This window comes from Rhinoderma darwinii, chromosome 3 (assembly GCF_050947455.1).
Source record: "Rhinoderma darwinii isolate aRhiDar2 chromosome 3, aRhiDar2.hap1, whole genome shotgun sequence".
NCBI classification, from domain to species: Eukaryota; Metazoa; Chordata; class Amphibia; order Anura; family Rhinodermatidae; genus Rhinoderma; species Rhinoderma darwinii.
The window spans coordinates 359,151,053-359,172,328 of NC_134689.1; positions in this window are offsets into that span (position 1 = coordinate 359,151,053).

Here is a 21,276-nt window from a genome sequence, read left to right on the forward strand (position 1 = left end):
CACAGCCTCATGGTCAGCAGCAGTGAGCTGCATCAATAAAGGGGCTGTGTAATACAGTGTGTCCCACCAACCCCCCCTTCCCACTTCACCCCTGAAAATAATCCCACATAATCCATAATATAGCCCCCCCCCCAAAAAAAAAAAAAAATATGGCCTTAAAAAACATCTGCCACCCATATTACACTCTTGGGGGCTTTAAATTAATCTCTTGTGGGCATAAGAAACTGATTTAAAGGACCACTATCAGGGCAAAAATCTGTTCTGAGCGCTTTATTACAGCTCTGGAGGTCTCCCAGATGGGTCTGAGCCTCTCTTTTTTGTTCATTTTCTGTAAGACCAACACTTTTAAAAGGGCCACTGACAGATACAATTGCTCCAGCGGTCACTTAGTACACAAAGGAGTGTTCCTCTCTGCTGCACTAAGCCACCGCTGGACCTAAACAATAATTCGCTGTAAAATAATAAAATAGATAATTGACATAACTGACAATGCGTTGTGTGACATGTCCAACATTCCAGCTTCTTTCTTCTGCGAATGCCTCAAAGCTGGCATTCTCTCAACATCAGGTGGGAAGAATGCCAGCTTCCAGTCATGCGCAGGAAAAAGAAGAAGCCAGACTGCTGGACTGATGTCATGCATCGCAAGCTCACAATGTAAGTTATTTATTTAATTTTTTTACTGCTAATTACCATTGTTTCAGTCCAGTTGTGGCTTTATACAGCAGGGAGGAGCATTCCTTGCTGTACTAAGTGAACATTGGAGCGATTGATCTGTCAATGGCCCTTTAAACATATTGTACGGCTCTCGCGGAATTATATTTCAAAATATGTGGCGTTTACGGCTCTCTTAGCCAAAAAGGTTCCTGACCCCTGCTCTAACCACTAAGCTATAGTTTCAGCCAATCACGCAGCTGGCTTTTTGATATATTTTAATGAGCAGGTGGCAAAAGAAGCACCTCAACTGTATTTCACTTCCATTCTATTCAATGCTCCATTTTACTTCTGCCTTTCTGTAGGACAACTCTTTTCAGCAGGGGTGCTTGCATTTCTATACTATACAAACAAACAATCTACCCTTATGCTGTATACACAAATCTTGCTGCCATATACTGCACACACAATTCATATCCCTATACATTCTTCCTGTTTCCGTTGTGCTAGGTGCTGTCAAGCCTACCATATGATGGAATGAGGATCCGTTCTCCTCTCCCCTGCAAAAGCACACTTTGATTGATGATGTGTAGAGCGTATGAAATGGGAGTGCTGCTACTGGCTGGAAAAAGGATAGAGGCCAGTCAAGCTATAGGAGAAAAAGACAAAACCGAGAAGTGGAAACTGCCATGTTTGTGGTAGCTATGCCCATGAGCAATCTCCCTTCCCACATTGACTAGTAAACCTCAGCTCTATTTATGTGTCCGTAGTCCGTAGTCAGAGAAACTTTGACCTTAGGGAGAGTGGGAGGCCTATGGCTAGACAATGGAAAGGGACCTGGCTGCTAAATGACCCACCCTCGCTGAAAACCCTACCCCTATAGAAAGTCCAAACTAAAATAGAATATTTAGGAGTATTTTATTGGAAAGAAGTTGCTTGTGCCCCTTTTGACAGACACCAGCTCATTAGCATATATCGATGAGCAAGGCCTCTGATTGGTTGGTGTGGTTGTTTACTTGTTAGAGAATCACCTTGAAGTGCTGTGGGTTAAAATCCTGCTTTGTCAACATCTGCACCATGAGAAGCTTGTTCTGCTTGCTTGTGCCAGTTACTGCATGTCTCCTAAATATAAACTCATAGGTTGATTGGTGCCTATTGAATTGACTGTAGAGTGCGTGTGATTTTGACATTTTTTTAACGTGTAGTTTGAGCTCATCTCTTATTTTTTTGCAGGAATTAATACAATGTAGGTATGAAAAATTAAATTTTTATGGTTTTTTTCACAAATGAGTTTTGTATAGGACAAACGTTTCATCTACAGTACAAGAAACGAAGTAAATGCACCCTGACATTTTTGTTATCTCTATCTTTAAACACACACGACACCTATTTTGGAGTCTCCTTTTTTTCTCAGTATGGGGTATTTCAGAAGGAAAATGTTGTTCAGGAATTATGCGGCAGATGTTACTGCCCTATGCAGTGCCCTCCCCTTCTGGATTCCCAAAGATAAGGGCCTTGAGAACCTTCTTCCAGAATCGGATGAATAGGTCACATTTTCCTGTATACCTGGCCAACACAAACGCATCATACCATGCAGTTTGGGTGAGGCGGACTTAGCGTCTTGTACCATGTTTCAGTCTGACGCATGGCACCGTAGGGCTTAATGACTTGATGGGATAAGTCCACCCCACCCATGAAGCAGTTGCAATCCACTATGCAGCCAGGCTTGGTGATTGGGGTGATCGATCCAAATACACAGCGATGACATCAGTGTCAGCGTAAAGCTATCATAGTGGAAGGATTTGCACGTCTTCCTTGTTTTGGATCCACTCCTGAAGTTTGGCTTGCAAACACTGAAGTATAATACTGACCAAAACACAACTGAGTGAATGAGGCTTTACTTGATTTTTTTTTTCATTTAGAAGGGGGTAAAAAAAGAGCACAAGCAGGAAAGCCTCATAAATTGAAGAGACGTTGTCAAGGTGGGATTTGAACTTTAAACCCCAGCACTGAAAGGCGATGCTCTAACCACTAAGCTATAGTTTCAGCCAATCACGCAGCTGGCTTTTTGATATATTTTAATGAGCAGGTGGCAAAAGAAGCACCTCAACTGTATTTCACTTCCATTCTATTCAATGCTCCATTTTACTTCTGCCTTTCTGTAGGACAACTCTTTTCAGCAGGGGTGCTTGCATTTCTATACTATACAAACAAACAATCTACCCTTATGCTGTATACACAAATCTTGCTGCCATATACTGCACACACAATTCATATCCCTATACATTCTTCCTGTTTCCGTTGTGCTAGGTGCTGTCAAGCCTACCATATGATGGAATGAGGATCCGTTCTCCTCTCCCCTGCAAAAGCACACTTTGATTGATGATGTGTAGAGTGTATGAAATGGGAGTGCTGCTACTGGCTGGAAAAAGGATAGAGGCCAGTCAAGCTGTAGGAGAAAAAGACAAAACCGAGAAGTGGAAACTGCCATGTTTGTGGTAGCTATGCACAATGTACAATGCCTATGAGCAATCTCCCTTCCCACATTGACTAGTAAACCTCAGCTCTATTTATGTGTCCGTAGTCAGAGAAACTTTGACCTTAGGGAGAGTGGGAGGCCTATGGCAAGACAATGGAAAGGGACCTGGCTGCTAAATGACCCACCCTCGCTGAAAACCCTACCCCTATAGAAAGTCCAAACTAGAATAGAATATTTAGGAGTATTTTATTGGAAAGAAGTTGCTTGTGCCCCTTTTGACAGACACCAGCTCATTAGCATATATCGATGAGCAAGGCCTCTGATTGGTTGGTGTGGTTGTTTACTTGTTAGAGAATCACCTTGAAGTGCTGTGGGTTAAAATCCTGCTTTGTCAACATCTGCACCATGAGAAGCTTGTTCTGCTTGCTTGTGCCAGTTACTGCATGTCTCCTAAATATAAACTCATAGGTTGATTGGTGCCTATTGAATTGACTGTAGAGTGCGTGTGATTTTGACATTTTTTTAACGTGTAGTTTGAGCTCATCTCTTATTTTTTTGCAGGAATTAATACAATGTAGGTATGAAAAATTAAATTTTTATGGTTTTTTTCACAAATGAGTTTTGTATAGGACAAACGTTTCATCTACAGTACAAGAAACGAAGTAAATGCACCCTGACATTTTTGTTATCTCTATCTTTAAACACACACGACACCTATTTTGGAGTCTCCTTTTTTTCTCAGTATGGTGTATTTCAGAAGGAAAATGTTGTTCAGGAATTATGCGGCAGATGTTACTGCCCTATGCAGTGCCCTCCCCTTCTGGATTCCCAAAGATAAGGGCCTTGAGAACCTTCTTCCAGAATCGGATGAATAGGTCACATTTTCCTGTATACCTGGCCAACACAAACGCATCATACCATGCAGTTTGGGTGAGGCGGACTTAGCGTCTTGTACCATGTTTCAGTCTGACGCATGGCACCGTAGGGCTTAATGACTTGATGGGATAAGTCCACCCCACCCATGAAGCAGTTGCAGTCCACTATGCAGCCAGGCTTGGTGATTGGGGTGATCGATCCAAATACACAGCGATGACATCAGTGTCAGCGTAAAGCTATCATAGTGGAAGGATTTGCACGTCTTCCTTGTTTTGGATCCACTCCTGAAGTTTGGCTTGCAAACACTGAAGTATAATACTGACCAAAACACAACTGAGTGAATGAGGCTTTACTTGATTTTTTTTTTCATTTAGAAGGGGGTAAAAAAAGAGCACAAGCAGGAAAGCCTCATAAATTGCAGAGACGTTGTCAAGGTGGGATTTGAACTTTAAACCCCAGCACTGAAAGGCGATGCTCTAACCACTAAGCTATAGTTTCAGCCAATCACGCAGCTGGCTTTTTGATATATTTTAATGAGCAGGTGGCAAAAGAAGCACCTCAACTGTATTTCACTTCCATTCTATTCAATGCTCCATTTTACTTCTGCCTTTCTGTAGGACAACTCTTTTCAGCAGGGGTGCTTGCATTTCTATACTATACAAACAAACAATCTACCCTTATGCTGTATACACAAATCTTGCTGCCATATACTGCACACACAATTCATATCCCTATACATTCTTCCTGTTTCCGTTGTGCTAGGTGCTGTCAAGCCTACCATATGATGGAATGAGGATCCGTTCTCCTCTCCCCTGCAAAAGCACACTTTATGAAATGGGAGTGCTGCTACTGGCTGGAAAAAGGATAGAGGCCAGTCAAGCTGTAGGAGAAAAAGACAAAACCGAGAAGTGGAAACTGCCATGTTTGTGGTAGCTATGCACAATGTACAATGCCCATGAGCAATCTCCCTTCCCACATTGACTAGTAAACCTCAGCTCTATTTATGTGTCCGTAGTCAGAGAAACTTTGACCTTAGGGAGAGTGGGAGGCCTATGGCAAGACAATGGAAAGGGACCTGGCTGCTAAATGACCCACCCTCGCTGAAAACCCTAGCCCTATAGAAAGTCCAAACTAGAATAGAATATTTAGGAGTATTTTATTGGAAAGAAGTTGCTTGTGCCCCTTTTGACAGACACCAGCTCATTAGCATATATCGATGAGCAAGGCCTCTGATTGGTTGGTGTGGTTGTTTACTTGTTAGAGAATCACCTTGAAGTGCTGTGGGTTAAAATCCTGCTTTGTCAACATCTGCACCATGAGAAGCTTGTTCTGCTTGCTTGTGCCAGTTACTGCATGTCTCCTAAATATAAACTCATAGGTTGATTGGTGCCTATTGAATTGACTGTAGAGTGCGTGTGATTTTGACATTTTTTTAACGTGTAGTTTGAGCTCATCTCTTATTTTTTTGCAGGAATTAATACAATGTAGGTATGAAAAATTAAATTTTTATGGTTTTTTTCACAAATGAGTTTTGTATAGGACAAACGTTTCATCTACAGTACAAGAAACGAAGTAAATGCACCCTGACATTTTTGTTATCTCTATCTTTAAACACACACGACACCTATTTTGGAGTCTCCTTTTTTTCTCAGTATGGGGTATTTCAGAAGGAAAATGTTGTTCAGGAATTATGCGGCAGATGTTACTGCCCTATGCAGTGCCCTCCCCTTCTGGATTCCCAAAGATAAGGGCCTTGAGAACCTTCTTCCAGAATCGGATGAATAGGTCACATTTTCCTGTATACCTGGCCAACACAAACGCATCATACCATGCAGTTTGGGTGAGGCGGACTTAGCGTCTTGTACCATGTTTCAGTCTGACGCATGGCACCGTAGGGCTTAATGACTTGATGGGATAAGTCCACCCCACCCATGAAGCAGTTGCAGTCCACTATGCAGCCAGGCTTGGTGATTGGGGTGATCGATCCAAATACACAGCGATGACATCAGTGTCAGCGTAAAGCTATCATAGTGGAAGGATTTGCACGTCTTCCTTGTTTTGGATCCACTCCTGAAGTTTGGCTTGCAAACACTGAAGTATAATACTGACCAAAACACAACTGAGTGAATGAGGCTTTACTTGATTTTTTTTTTCATTTAGAAGGGGGTAAAAAAAGAGCACAAGCAGGAAAGCCTCATAAATTGCAGAGACGTTGTCAAGGTGGGATTTGAACTTTAAACCCCAGCACTGAAAGGCGATGCTCTAACCACTAAGCTATAGTTTCAGCCAATCACGCAGCTGGCTTTTTGATATATTTTAATGAGCAGGTTGCAAAAGAAGCACCTCAACTGTATTTCACTTCCATTCTATTCAATGCTCCATTTTACTTCTGCCTTTCTGTAGGACAACTCTTTTCAGCAGGGGTGCTTGCATTTCTATACTATACAAACAAACAATCTACCCTTATGCTGTATACACAAATCTTGCTGCCATATACTGCACACACAATTCATATCCCTATACATTCTTCCTGTTTCCGTTGTGCTAGGTGCTGTCAAGCCTACCATATGATGGAATGAGGATCCGTTCTCCTCTCCCCTGCAAAAGCACACTTTATGAAATGGGAGTGCTGCTACTGGCTGGAAAAAGGATAGAGGCCAGTCAAGCTGTAGGAGAAAAAGACAAAACCGAGAAGTGGAAACTGCCATGTTTGTGGTAGCTATGCACAATGTACAATGCCCATGAGCAATCTCCCTTCCCACATTGACTAGTAAACCTCAGCTCTATTTATGTGTCCGTAGTCAGAGAAACTTTGACCTTAGGGAGAGTGGGAGGCCTATGGCAAGACAATGGAAAGGGACCTGGCTGCTAAATGACCCACCCTCGCTGAAAACCCTACCCCTATAGAAAGTCCAAACTAGAATAGAATATTTAGGAGTATTTTATTGGAAAGAAGTTGCTTGTGCCCCTTTTGACAGACACCAGCTCATTAGCATATATCGATGAGCAAGGCCTCTGATTGGTTGGTGTGGTTGTTTACTTGTTAGAGAATCACCTTGAAGTGCTGTGGGTTAAAATCCTGCTTTGTCAACATCTGCACCATGAGAAGCTTGTTCTGCTTGCTTGTGCCAGTTACTGCATGTCTCCTAAATATAAACTCATAGGTTGATTGGTGCCTATTGAATTGACTGTAGAGTGCGTGTGATTTTGACATTTTTTTAACGTGTAGTTTGAGCTCATCTCTTATTTTTTTGCAGGAATTAATACAATGTAGGTATGAAAAATTAAATTTTTATGTTTTTTTTCACAAATGAGTTTTGTATAGGACAAACGTTTCATCTACAGTACAAGAAACGAAGTAAATGCACCCTGACATTTTTGTTATCTCTATCTTTAAACACACATGACACCTATTTTGGAGTCTCCTTTTTTTCTCAGTATGGGGTATTTCAGAAGGAAAATGTTGTTCAGGAATTATGCGGCAGATGTTACTGCCCTATGCAGTGCCCTCCCCTTCTGGATTCCCAAAGATAAGGGCCTTGAGAACCTTCTTCCAGAATCGGATGAATAGGTCACATTTTCCTGTATACCTGGCCAACACAAACGCATCATACCATGCAGTTTGGGTGAGGCGGACTTAGCGTCTTGTACCATGTTTCAGTCTGACGCATGGCACCGTAGGGCTTAATGACTTGATGGGATAAGTCCACCCCACCCATGAAGCAGTTGCAGTCCACTATGCAGCCAGGCTTGGTGATTGGGGTGATCGATCCAAATACACAGCGATGACATCAGTGTCAGCGTAAAGCTATCATAGTGGAAGGATTTGCACGTCTTCCTTGTTTTGGATCCACTCCTGAAGTTTGGCTTGCAAACACTGAAGTATAATACTGACCAAAACACAACTGAGTGAATGAGGCTTTACTTGATTTTTTTTTTCATTTAGAAGGGGGTAAAAAAAGAGCACAAGCAGGAAAGCCTCATAAATTGCAGAGACGTTGTCAAGGTGGGATTTGAACTTTAAACCCCAGCACTGAAAGGCGATGCTCTAACCACTAAGCTATAGTTTCAGCCAATCACGCAGCTGGCTTTTTGATATATTTTAATGAGCAGGTGGCAAAAGAAGCACCTCAACTGTATTTCACTTCCATTCTATTCAATGCTCCATTTTACTTCTGCCTTTCTGTAGGACAACTCTTTTCAGCAGGGGTGCTTGCATTTCTATACTATACAAACAAACAATCTACCCTTATGCTGTATACACAAATCTTGCTGCCATATACTGCACACACAATTCATATCCCTATACATTCTTCCTGTGTCCGTTGTGCTAGGTGCTGTCAAGCCTACCATATGATGGAATGAGGATCCGTTCTCCTCTCCCCTGCAAAAGCACACTTTATGAAATGGGAGTGCTGCTACTGGCTGGAAAAAGGATAGAGGCCAGTCAAGCTGTAGGAGAAAAAGACAAAACCGAGAAGTGGAAACTGCCATGTTTGTGGTAGCTATGCACAATGTACAATGCCCATGAGCAATCTCCCTTCCCACATTGACTAGTAAACCTCAGCTCTATTTATGTGTCCGTAGTCAGAGAAACTTTGACCTTAGGGAGAGTGGGAGGCCTATGGCAAGACAATGGAAAGGGACCTGGCTGCTAAATGACCCACCCTCGCTGAAAACCCTAGCCCTATAGAAAGTCCAAACTAGAATAGAATATTTAGGAGTATTTTATTGGAAAGAAGTTGCTTGTGCCCCTTTTGACAGACACCAGCTCATTAGCATATATCGATGAGCAAGGCCTCTGATTGGTTGGTGTGGTTGTTTACTTGTTAGAGAATCACCTTGAAGTGCTGTGGGTTAAAATCCTGCTTTGTCAACATCTGCACTATGAGAAGCTTGTTCTGCTTGCTTGTGCCAGTTACTGCATGTCTCCTAAATATAAACTCATAGGTTGATTGGTGCCTATTGAATTGACTGTAGAGTGCGTGTAATTTTGACATTTTTTTAACGTGTAGTTTGAGCTCATCTCTTATTTTTTTGCAGGAATTAATACAATGTAGGTATGAAAAATTAAATTTTTATGGTTTTTTTCACAAATGAGTTTTGTATAGGACAAACGTTTCATCTACAGTACAAGAAACGAAGTAAATGCACCCTGACATTTTTGTTATCTCTATCTTTAAACACACACGACACCTATTTTGGAGTCTCCTTTTTTTCTCAGTATGGTGTATTTCAGAAGGAAAATCTTGCTGCCATATACTGCACACACAATTCATATCCCTATACATTCTTCCTGTTTCCGTTGTGCTAGGTGCTGTCAAGCCTACCATATGATGGAATGAGGATCCGTTCTCCTCTCCCCTGCAAAAGCACACTTTGATTGATGATGTGTAGAGTGTATGAAATGGGAGTGCTGCTACTGGCTGGAAAAAGGATAGAGGCCAGTCAAGCTGTAGGAGAAAAAGACAAAACCGAGAAGTGGAAACTGCCATGTTTGTGGTAGCTATGCACAATGTACAATGCCCATGAGCAATCTCCCTTCCCACATTGACTAGTAAACCTCAGCTCTATTTATGTGTCCGTAGTACGAGAAACTTTGACCTTAGGGAGAGTGGGAGGCCTATGGCAAGACAATGGAAAGGGACCTGGCTGCTAAATGACCCACCCTCGCTGAAAACCCTACCCCTATAGAAAGTCCAAACTAGAATAGAATATTTAGGAGTATTTTATTGGAAAGAAGTTGCTTGTGCCCCTTTTGACAGACACCAGCTCATTAGCATATATCGATGAGCAAGGCCTCTGATTGGTTGGTGTGGTTGTTTACTTGTTAGAGAATCACCTTGAAGTGCTGTGGGTTAAAATCCTGCTTTGTCAACATCTGCACCATGAGAAGCTTGTTCTGCTTGCTTGTGCCAGTTACTGCATGTCTCCTAAATATAAACTCATAGGTTGATTGGTGCCTATTGAATTGACTGTAGAGTGCGTGTGATTTTGACATTTTTTTAACGTGTAGTTTGAGCTCATCTCTTATTTTTTTGCAGGAATTAATACAATGTAGGTATGAAAAATTACATTTTTATGGTTTTTTTCACAAATGAGTTTTGTATAGGACAAACGTTTCATCTACAGTACAAGAAACGAAGTAAATGCACCCTGACATTTTTGTTATCTCTATCTTTAAACACACATGACACCTATTTTGGAGTCTCCTTTTTTTCTCAGTATGGGGTATTTCAGAAGGAAAATGTTGTTCAGGAATTATGCGGCAGATGTTACTGCCCTATGCAGTGCCCTCCCCTTCTGGATTCCCAAAGATAAGGGCCTTGAGAACCTTCTTCCAGAATCGGATGAATAGGTCACATTTTCCTGTATACCAGGCCAACACAAACGCATCATACCATGCAGTTTGGGTGAGGCGGACTTAGCGTCTTGTACCATGTTTCAGTCTGACGCATGGCACCGTAGGGCTTAATGACTTGATGGGATAAGTCCACCCCACCCATGAAGCAGTTGCAGTCCACTATGCAGCCAGGCTTGGTGATTGGGGTGATCGATCCAAATACACAGCGATGACATCAGTGTCAGCGTAAAGCTCTCATAGTGGAAGGATTTGCACGTCTTCCTTGTTTTGGATCCACTCCTGAAGTTTGGCTTGCAAACACTGAAGTATAATACTGACCAAAACACAACTGAGTGAATGAGGCTTTACTTGATTTTTTTTTTCATTTAGAAGGGGGTAAAAAAAGAGCACAAGCAGGAAAGCCTCATAAATTGCAGAGACGTTGTCAAGGTGGGATTTGAACTTTAAACCCCAGCACTGAAAGGCGATGCTCTAACCACTAAGCTATAGTTTCAGCCAATCACGCAGCTGGCTTTTTGATATATTTTAATGAGCAGGTGGCAAAAGAAGCACCTCAACTGTATTTCACTTCCATTCTATTCAATGCTCCATTTTACTTCTGCCTTTCTGTAGGACAACTCTTTTCAGCAGGGGTGCTTGCATTTCTATACTATACAAACAAACAATCTACCCTTATGCTGTATACACAAATCTTGCTGCCATATACTGCACACACAATTCATATCCCTATACATTCTTCCTGTTTCCGTTGTGCTAGGTGCTGTCAAGCCTACCATATGATGGAATGAGGATCCGTTCTCCTCTCCCCTGCAAAAGCACACTTTGATTGATGATGTGTAGAGTGTATGAAATGGGAGTGCTGCTACTGGCTGGAAAAAGGATAGAGGCCAGTCAAGCTGTAGGAGAAAAAGACAAAACCGAGAAGTGGAAACTGCCATGTTTGTGGTAGCTATGCACAATGTACAATGCCCATGAGCAATCTCCCTTCCCACATTGACTAGTAAACCTCAGCTCTATTTATGTGTCCGTAGTCAGAGAAACTTTGACCTTAGGGAGAGTGGGAGGCCTATGGCAAGACAATGGAAAGGGACCTGGCTGCTAAATGACCCACCCTCGCTGAAAACCCTACCCCTATAGAAAGTCCAAACTAGAATAGAATATTTAGGAGTATTTTATTGGAAAGAAGTTGCTTGTGCCCCTTTTGACAGACACCAGCTCATTAGCATATATCGATGAGCAAGGCCTCTGATTGGTTGGTGTGGTTGTTTACTTGTTAGAGAATCACCTTGAAGTGCTGTGGGTTAAAATCCTGCTTTGTCAACATCTGCACCATGAGAAGCTTGTTCTGCTTGCTTGTGCCAGTTACTGCATGTCTCCTAAATATAAACTCATAGGTTGATTGGTGCCTATTGAATTGACTGTAGAGTGCGTGTGATTTTGACATTTTTTTAACGTGTAGTTTGAGCTCATCTCTTATTTTTTTGCAGGAATTAATACAATGTAGGTATGAAAAATTAAATTTTTATGGTTTTTTTCACAAATGAGTTTTGTATAGGACAAACGTTTCATCTACAGTACAAGAAACGAAGTAAATGCACCCTGACATTTTTGTTATCTCTATCTTTAAACACACACGACACCTATTTTGGAGTCTCCTTTTTTTCTCAGTATGGTGTATTTCAGAAGGAAAATGTTGTTCAGGAATTATGCGGCAGATGTTACTGCCCTATGCAGTGCCCTCCCCTTCTGGATTCCCAAAGATAAGGGCCTTGAGAACCTTCTTCCAGAATCGGATGAATAGGTCACATTTTCCTGTATACCTGGCCAACACAAACGCATCATACCATGCAGTTTGGGTGAGGCGGACTTAGCGTCCAGTGGCGGATTATCATTAGGGCGTTTCGGGCGGTCGCCCGGGGCCCAAGACTGCCAGGGGGCCCAGCGAGCCTATGACCGCCCGAACCCCCTCATGCCCAGTGGCGTCGCTAGCACCGGAGGGAGCCCCGGTGCCAGGACCGCACCTGTCAGGCGAGGGGAGCTTTGCTTCTACTTAGCAGCCGTGGTCTGTGCTGCTTTAGAAGCTCCCCCTCCAGCCCCCCTTCCCTGCTCTAAACATCTCTGCTGCTAGCTGTCGGGACATGGGGGAGGGGAGACTGTCGGCGGGCTCTGTGCTGTGAGCAGGAGAAGAGCTGCAGTGAAGACATAAAAGGTAAGTGCATGTGTGTTTAATATCCATATTCATGTGTGTTTAATGTCCATATTCATGTGTGTTTAATGTCCATATTAATGTATGTTTAATGTCCATATTCATGTATGTTTAATGTCCATATTCATGTATGTTTAATGTCCATATTCATGTGTTTACAAGGTGTACTTTGTGTATAATGTGCATACTCGTGTATAATGTGCCTACTTAGTGTATAATGTGCATACTCGTGTGTACTTTGTGTACTATGCATACTTTGTGTATAATGTGCCTACTTTGTGCATAATGTGTGTACTTTGTGTACTGTGCGTACTTTGTGCATAATGTGCGTACTTTGTACTGTGCGTACTTTGTGCATAATGTGCGTACTTTGTGCGTACTTTGTGCATAATGTGCGTACTTTTTGCGTACTTTGTGCATAATGTGCCTACTTTGTGCATAATGTGCGTACTTTGTGCGTACTTTGTGCATAATGTGCGTACTTTGTGCATAATGTGCGTACTTTGTGCATAATGTGCGTACTTTGTGCATAATGTGCCTACTTTGTGCATAATGTGCGTACTTTGTGCATAATGTGGTACTTTGTGTACTGTGCATACTTTGTGCATAATGTGCGTACTTTGTGTACTTTGTGCATAATGTGCGTACTTTGTGCATAATGTGCCTACTTTGTGCATAATGTGCGTACTTTGTGTACTTTGTGCATAATGTGCGTACTTTGTGCATAATGTGCGTACTTTGTGCATAATGTGGTACTTTGTGTACTGTGCATACTTTGTGCATAATGTGCCTACTTTGTGCATAATGTGCGTACTTTGTGCATAATGTGCGTACTTTGTGCATAATGTGCCTACTTTGTGCATAATGTGCGTACTTTGTGCATAATGTGCGTACTTTGTGCATAATGTGCGTACTTTGTGCATAATGTGCGTACTTTGTGCATAATGTGCCTACTTTGTGCATAATGTGCGTACTTTGTGCATAATGTGCGTACTTTGTGTACTTTGTGCATAATGTGCGTACTTTGTGCATAATTTGCGTACTTTGTGCATAATGTGCCTACTTTGTGTACTTTGTGCATAATGTGGTACTTTGTGTACTGTGCGTACTTTGTGCATAATGTGCGTACTTTGTGCATAATGTGCCTACTTTGTGTACTGTATGTACTTTGTGCATAATGTGCGTACTTTGTGCATAATGTGCCTACTTTGTGCATAATGTGCCTACTTTGTGTACTAGTGTTTAGGTAGTGTTAGCAATAGTTACGGCGCGGCAGGGTGGTGGTGGAGAAGGGGGGCCCAAGTTTGGGTAACAGCCCAGGGCCCATGGTCTTCTTAATCCGCCACTGTTAGCGTCTTGTACCATGTTTCAGTCTGACGCATGGCACCGTAGGGCTTAATGACTTGATGGGATAAGTCCACCCCACCCATGAAGCAGTTGCAGTCCACTATGCAGCCAGGCTTGGTGATTGGGGTGATCGATCCAAATACACAGCGATGACATCAGTGTCAGCGTAAAGCTATCATAGTGGAAGGATTTGCACGTCTTCCTTGTTTTGGATCCACTCCTGAAGTTTGGCTTGCAAACACTGAAGTATAATACTGACCAAAACACAACTGAGTGAATGAGGCTTTACTTGATTTTTTTTTTCATTTAGAAGGGGGTAAAAAAAGAGCACAAGCAGGAAAGCCTCATAAATTGCAGAGACGTTGTCAAGGTGGGATTTGAACTTTAAACCCCAGCACTGAAAGGCGATGCTCTAACCACTAAGCTATAGTTTCAGCCAATCACGCAGCTGGCTTTTTGATATATTTTAATGAGCAGGTGGCAAAAGAAGCACCTCAACTGTATTTCACTTCCATTCTATTCAATGCTCCATTTTACTTCTGCCTTTCTGTAGGACAACTCTTTTCAGCAGGGGTGCTTGCATTTCTATACTATACAAACAAACAATCTACCCTTATGCTGTATACACAAATCTTGCTGCCATATACTGCACACACAATTCATATCCCTATACATTCTTCCTGTTTCCGTTGTGCTAGGTGCTGTCAAGCCTACCATATGATGGAATGAGGATCCGTTCTCCTCTCCCCTGCAAAAGCACACTTTGATTGATGATGTGTAGAGTGTATGAAATGGGAGTGCTGCTACTGGCTGGAAAAAGGATAGAGGCCAGTCAAGCTGTAGGAGAAAAAGACAAAACCGAGAAGTGGAAACTGCCATGTTTGTGGTAGCTATGCACAATGTACAATGCCCATGAGCAATCTCCCTTCCCACATTGACTAGTAAACCTCAGCTCTATTTATGTGTCCGTAGTCAGAGAAACTTTGACCTTAGGGAGAGTGGGAGGCCTATGGCAAGACAATGGAAAGGGACCTGGCTGCTAAATGACCCACCCTCGCTGAAAACCCTACCCCTATAGAAAGTCCAAACTAGAATAGAATATTTAGGAGTATTTTATTGGAAAGAAGTTGCTTGTGCCCCTTTTGACAGACACCAGCTCATTAGCATATATCGATGAGCAAGGCCTCTGATTGGTTGGTGTGGTTGTTTACTTGTTAGAGAATCACCTTGAAGTGCTGTGGGTTAAAATCCTGCTTTGTCAACATCTGCACCATGTAAAGCTTGTTCTGCTTGCTTGTGCCAGTTACTGCATGTCTCCTAAATATAAACTCATAGGTTGATTGGTGCCTATTGAATTGACTGTAGAGTGCGTGTGATTTTGACATTTTTTTAACGTGTAGTTTGAGCTCATCTCTTATTTTTTTGCAGGAATTAATACAATGTAGGTATGAAAAATTAAATTTTTATGGTTTTTTTCACAAATGAGTTTTGTATAGGACAAACGTTTCATCTACAGTACAAGAAACGAAGTAAATGCACCCTGACATTTTTGTTATCTCTATCTTTAAACACACACGACACCTATTTTGGAGTCTCCTTTTTTTCTCAGTATGGTGTATTTCAGAAGGAAAATGTTGTTCAGGAATTATGCGGCAGATGTTACTGCCCTATGCAGTGCCCTCCCCTTCTGGATTCCCAAAGATAAGGGCCTTGAGAACCTTCTTCCAGAATCGGATGAATCGGTCACATTTTCCTGTATACCTGGCCAACACAAACGCATCATACCATGCAGTTTGGGTGAGGCGGACTTAGCGTCTTGTACCATGTTTCAGTCTGACGCATGGCACCGTAGGGCTTAATGACTTGATGGGATAAGTCCACCCCACCCATGAAGCAGTTGCAGTCCACTATGCAGCCAGGCTTGGTGATTGGGGTGATCGATCCAAATACACAGCGATGACATCAGTGTCAGCGTAAAGCTATCATAGTGGAAGGATTTGCACGTCTTCCTTGTTTTGGATCCACTCCTGAAGTTTGGCTTGCAAACACTGAAGTATAATACTGACCAAAACACAACTGAGTGAATGAGGCTTTACTTGATTTTTTTTTTCATTTAGAAGGGGGTAAAAAAAGAGCACAAGCAGGAAAGCCTCATAAATTGAAGAGACGTTGTCAAGGTGGGATTTGAACTTTAAACCCCAGCACTGAAAGGCGATGCTCTAACCACTAAGCTATAGTTTCAGCCAATCACGCAGCTGGCTTTTTGATATATTTTAATGAGCAGGTGGCAAAAGAAGCACCTCAACTGTATTTCACTTCCATTCTATTCAATGCTCCATTTTACTTCTGCCTTTCTGTAGGACAACTCTTTTCAGCAGGGGTGCTTGCATTTCTATACTATACAAACAAACAATCTACCCTTATGCTGTATACACAAATCTTGCTGCCATATACTGCACACACAATTCATATCCCTATACATTCTTCCTGTTTCCGTTGTGCTAGGTGCTGTCAAGCCTACCATATGATGGAATGAGGATCCGTTCTCCTCTCCCCTGCAAAAGCACACTTTGATTGATGATGTGTAGAGTGTATGAAATGGGAGTGCTGCTACTGGCTGGAAAAAGGATAGAGGCCAGTCAAGCTGTAGGAGAAAAAGACAAAACCGAGAAGTGGAAACTGCCATGTTTGTGGTAGCTATGCACAATGTACAATGCCTATGAGCAATCTCCCTTCCCACATTGACTAGTAAACCTCAGCTCTATTTATGTGTCCGTAGTCAGAGAAACTTTGACCTTAGGGAGAGTGGGAGGCCTATGGCAAGACAATGGAAAGGGACCTGGCTGCTAAATGACCCACCCTCGCTGAAAACCCTACCCCTATAGAAAGTCCAAACTAGAATAGAATATTTAGGAGTATTTTATTGGAAAGAAGTTGCTTGTGCCCCTTTTGACAGACACCAGCTCATTAGCATATATCGATGAGCAAGGCCTCTGATTGGTTGGTGTGGTTGTTTACTTGTTAGAGAATCACCTTGAAGTGCTGTGGGTTAAAATCCTGCTTTGTCAACATCTGCACCATGAGAAGCTTGTTCTGCTTGCTTGTGCCAGTTACTGCATGTCTCCTAAATATAAACTCATAGGTTGATTGGTGCCTATTGAATTGACTGTAGAGTGCGTGTGATTTTGACATTTTTTTAACGTGTAGTTTGAGCTCATCTCTTATTTTTTTGCAGGAATTAATACAATGTAGGTATGAAAAATTAAATTTTTATGGTTTTTTTCACAAATGAGTTTTGTATAGGACAAACGTTTCATCTACAGTACAAGAAACGAAGTAAATGCACCCTGACATTTTTGTTATCTCTATCTTTAAACACACACGACACCTATTTTGGAGTCTCCTTTTTTTCTCAGTATGGTGTATTTCAGAAGGAAAATGTTGTTCAGGAATTATGCGGCAGATGTTACTGCCCTATGCAGTGCCCTCCCCTTCTGGATTCCCAAAGATAAGGGCCTTGAGAACCTTCTTCCAGAATCGGATGAATAGGTCACATTTTCCTGTATACCTGGCCAACACAAACGCATCATACCATGCAGTTTGGGTGAGGCGGACTTAGCGTCTTGTACCATGTTTCAGTCTGACGCATGGCACCGTAGGGCTTAATGACTTGATGGGATAAGTCCACCCCACCCATGAAGCAGTTGCAGTCCACTATGCAGCCAGGCTTGGTGATTGGGGTGATCGATCCAAATACACAGCGATGACATCAGTGTCAGCGTAAAGCTATCATAGTGGAAGGATTTGCACGTCTTCCTTGTTTTGGATCCACTCCTGAAGTTTGGCTTGCAAACACTGAAGTATAATACTGACCAAAACACAACTGAGTGAATGAGGCTTTACTTGATTTTTTTTTTCATTTAGAAGGGGGTAAAAAAAGAGCACAAGCAGGAAAGCCTCATAAATTGCAGAGACGTTGTCAAGGTGGGATTTGAACTTTAAACCCCAGCACTGAAAGGCGATGCTCTAACCACTAAGCTATAGTTTCAGCCAATCACGCAGCTGGCTTTTTGATATATTTTAATGAGCAGGTGGCAAAAGAAGCACCTCAACTGTATTTCACTTCCATTCTATTCAATGCTCCATTTTACTTCTGCCTTTCTGTAGGACAACTCTTTTCAGCAGGGGTGCTTGCATTTCTATACTATACAAACAAACAATCTACCCTTATGCTGTATACACAAATCTTGCTGCCATATACTGCACACACAATTCATATCCCTATACATTCTTCCTGTTTCCGTTGTGCTAGGTGCTGTCAAGCCTACCATATGATGGAATGAGGATCCGTTCTCCTCTCCCCTGCAAAAGCACACTTTGATTGATGATGTGTAGAGTGTATGAAATGGGAGTGCTGCTACTGGCTGGAAAAAGGATAGAGGCCAGTCAAGCTGTAGGAGAAAAAGACAAAACCGAGAAGTGGAAACTGCCATGTTTGTGGTAGCTATGCACAATGTACAATGCCCATGAGCAATCTCCCTTCCCACATTGACTAGTAAACCTCAGCTCTATTTATGTGTCCGTAGTCAGAGAAACTTTGACCTTAGGGAGAGTGGGAGGCCTATGGCAAGACAATGGAAAGGGACCTGGCTGCTAAATGACCCACCCTCGCTGAAAACCCTAGCCCTATAGAAAGTCCAAACTAGAATAGAATATTTAGGAGTATTTTATTGGAAAGAAGTTGCTTGTGCCCCTTTTGACAGACACCAGCTCATTAGCATATATCGATGAGCAAGGCCTCTGATTGGTTGGTGTGGTTGTTTACTTGTTAGAGAATCACCTTGAAGTGCTGTGGGTTAAAATCCTGCTTTGTCAACATCTGCACCATGAGAAGCTTGTTCTGCTTGCTTGTGCCAGTTACTGCATGTCTCCTAAATATAAACTCATAGGTTGATTGGTGCCTATTGAATTGACTGTAGAGTGCGTGTGATTTTGACATTTTTTTAACGTGTAGTTTGAGCTCATCTCTTATTTTTTTGCAGGAATTAATACAATGTAGGTATGAAAAATTAAATTTTTATGGTTTTTTTCACAAATGAGTTTTGTATAGGACAAACGTTTCATCTACAGTACAAGAAACGAAGTAAATGCACCCTGACATTTTTGTTATCTCTATCTTTAAACACACACGACACCTATTTTGGAGTCTCCTTTTTTTCTCAGTATGGTGTATTTCAGAAGGAAAATGTTGTTCAGGAATTATGCGGCAGATGTTACTGCCCTATGCAGTGCCCTCCCCTTCTGGATTCCCAAAGATAAGGGCCTTGAGAACCTTCTTCCAGAATCGGATGAATAGGTCACATTTTCCTGTATACCTGGCCAACACAAACGCATCATACCATGCAGTTTGGGTGAGGCGGACTTAGCGTCTTGTACCATGTTTCAGTCTGACGCATGGCACCGTAGGGCTTAATGACTTGATGGGATAAGTCCACCCCACCCATGAAGCAGTTGCAGTCCACTATGCAGCCAGGCTTGGTGATTGGGGTGATCGATCCAAATACACAGCGATGACATCAGTGTCAGCGTAAAGCTATCATAGTGGAAGGATTTGCACGTCTTCCTTGTTTTGGATCCACTCCTGAAGTTTGGCTTGCAAACACTGAAGTATAATACTGACCAAAACACAACTGTGTGAATGAGGCTTTACTTGATTTTTTTTTTCATTTAGAAGGGGGTAAAAAAAGAGCACAAGCAGGAAAGCCTCATAAATTGCAGAGACGTTGTCAAGGTGGGATTTGAACTTTAAACCCCAGCACTGAAAGGCGATGCTCTAACCACTAAGCTATAGTTTCAGCCAATCACGCAGCTGGCTTTTTGATATATTTTAATGAGCAGGTGGCAAAAGAAGCACCTCAACTGTATTTCACTTCCATTCTATTCAATGCTCCATTTTACTTCTGCCTTTCTGTAGGACAACTCTTTTCAGCAGGGGTGCTTGCATTTCTATACTATACAAACAAACAATCTACCCTTATGCTGTATACACAAATCTTGCTGCCATATACTGCACACACAATTCATATCCCTATACATTCTTCCTGTTTCCGTTGTGCTAGGTGCTGTCAAGCCTACCATATGATGGAATGAGGATCCGTTCTCCTCTCCCCTGCAAAAGCACACTTTGATTGATGATGTGTAGAGTGTATGAAATGGGAGTGCTGCTACTGGCTGGAAAAAGGATAGAGGCCAGTCAAGCTGTAGGAGAAAAAGACAAAACCGAGAAGTGGAAACTGCCATGTTTGTGGTAGCTATGCACAATGTACAATGCCCATGAGCAATCTCCCTTCCCACATTGACTAGTAAACCTCAGCTCTATTTATGTGTCCGTAGTCAGAGAAACTTTGACCTTAGGGAGAGTGGGAGGCCTATGGCAAGACAATGGAAAGGGACCTGGCTGCTAAATGACCCACCCTCGCTGAAAACCCTACCCCTATAGAAAGTCCAAACTAGAATAGAATATTTAGGAGTATTTTATTGGAAAGAAGTTGCTTGTGCCCCTTTTGACAGACACCAGCTCATTAGCATATATCGATGAGCAAGGCCTCTGATTGGTTGGTGTGGTTGTTTACTTGTTAGAGAATCACCTTGAAGTGCTGTGGGTTAACCCCTTCCCTCTTTAGCCACTTTTGACCTTCCTGACAGAGCCTCATTTTTCAAATCTGACATGTGTCACTTTATGTGGTAATAACTCCGGAATGCTTTCACCTATCCAAGCGATTCTGAGATTGTTTTCTCGTGACACATTGGACTTTATGTTACTGGCAAAATTTGCTCGATATGTTCAGTATTTAATTGTGAAAAACACCAAAATTTAGCGAAAAATTGCAAAAATTAGCATTTTTCTCAATTTAAATGTATCTGCTTGTAAGACAGGCAGTTATAATACACAAAATTGTTGCTAATTAACATCCCCCATATGTCTACTTTAGATTGGCATCGTTTTTTGAACATCCTTTTATTTTTCTATGACCTCACAAGGCTTAGAACTTTAGCAGCAATTTCTCACATTTTCAAGAAAATTTCAAAAGGCTATTTTTACAGGGGCCAGTTCAGTTGTGAAGTGGTTTTGAGGGCCTTATATATTAGAAACCCCAAAAAAGTCACCCCATTTTAAAAACTTCACCCCTCAAAGTATTCAAAACAGCATTTAGAAAATGTCTTAACCCTTTAAACATTTCACAGGAATTAAAGCAAAGTAGAGGTGAAATTTACAAATTTCATATTTTTCTGCAGAAATACATTTTTAATACAATTTTTTTTATAACACAGAAGGTTTTACCAGAGAATTGC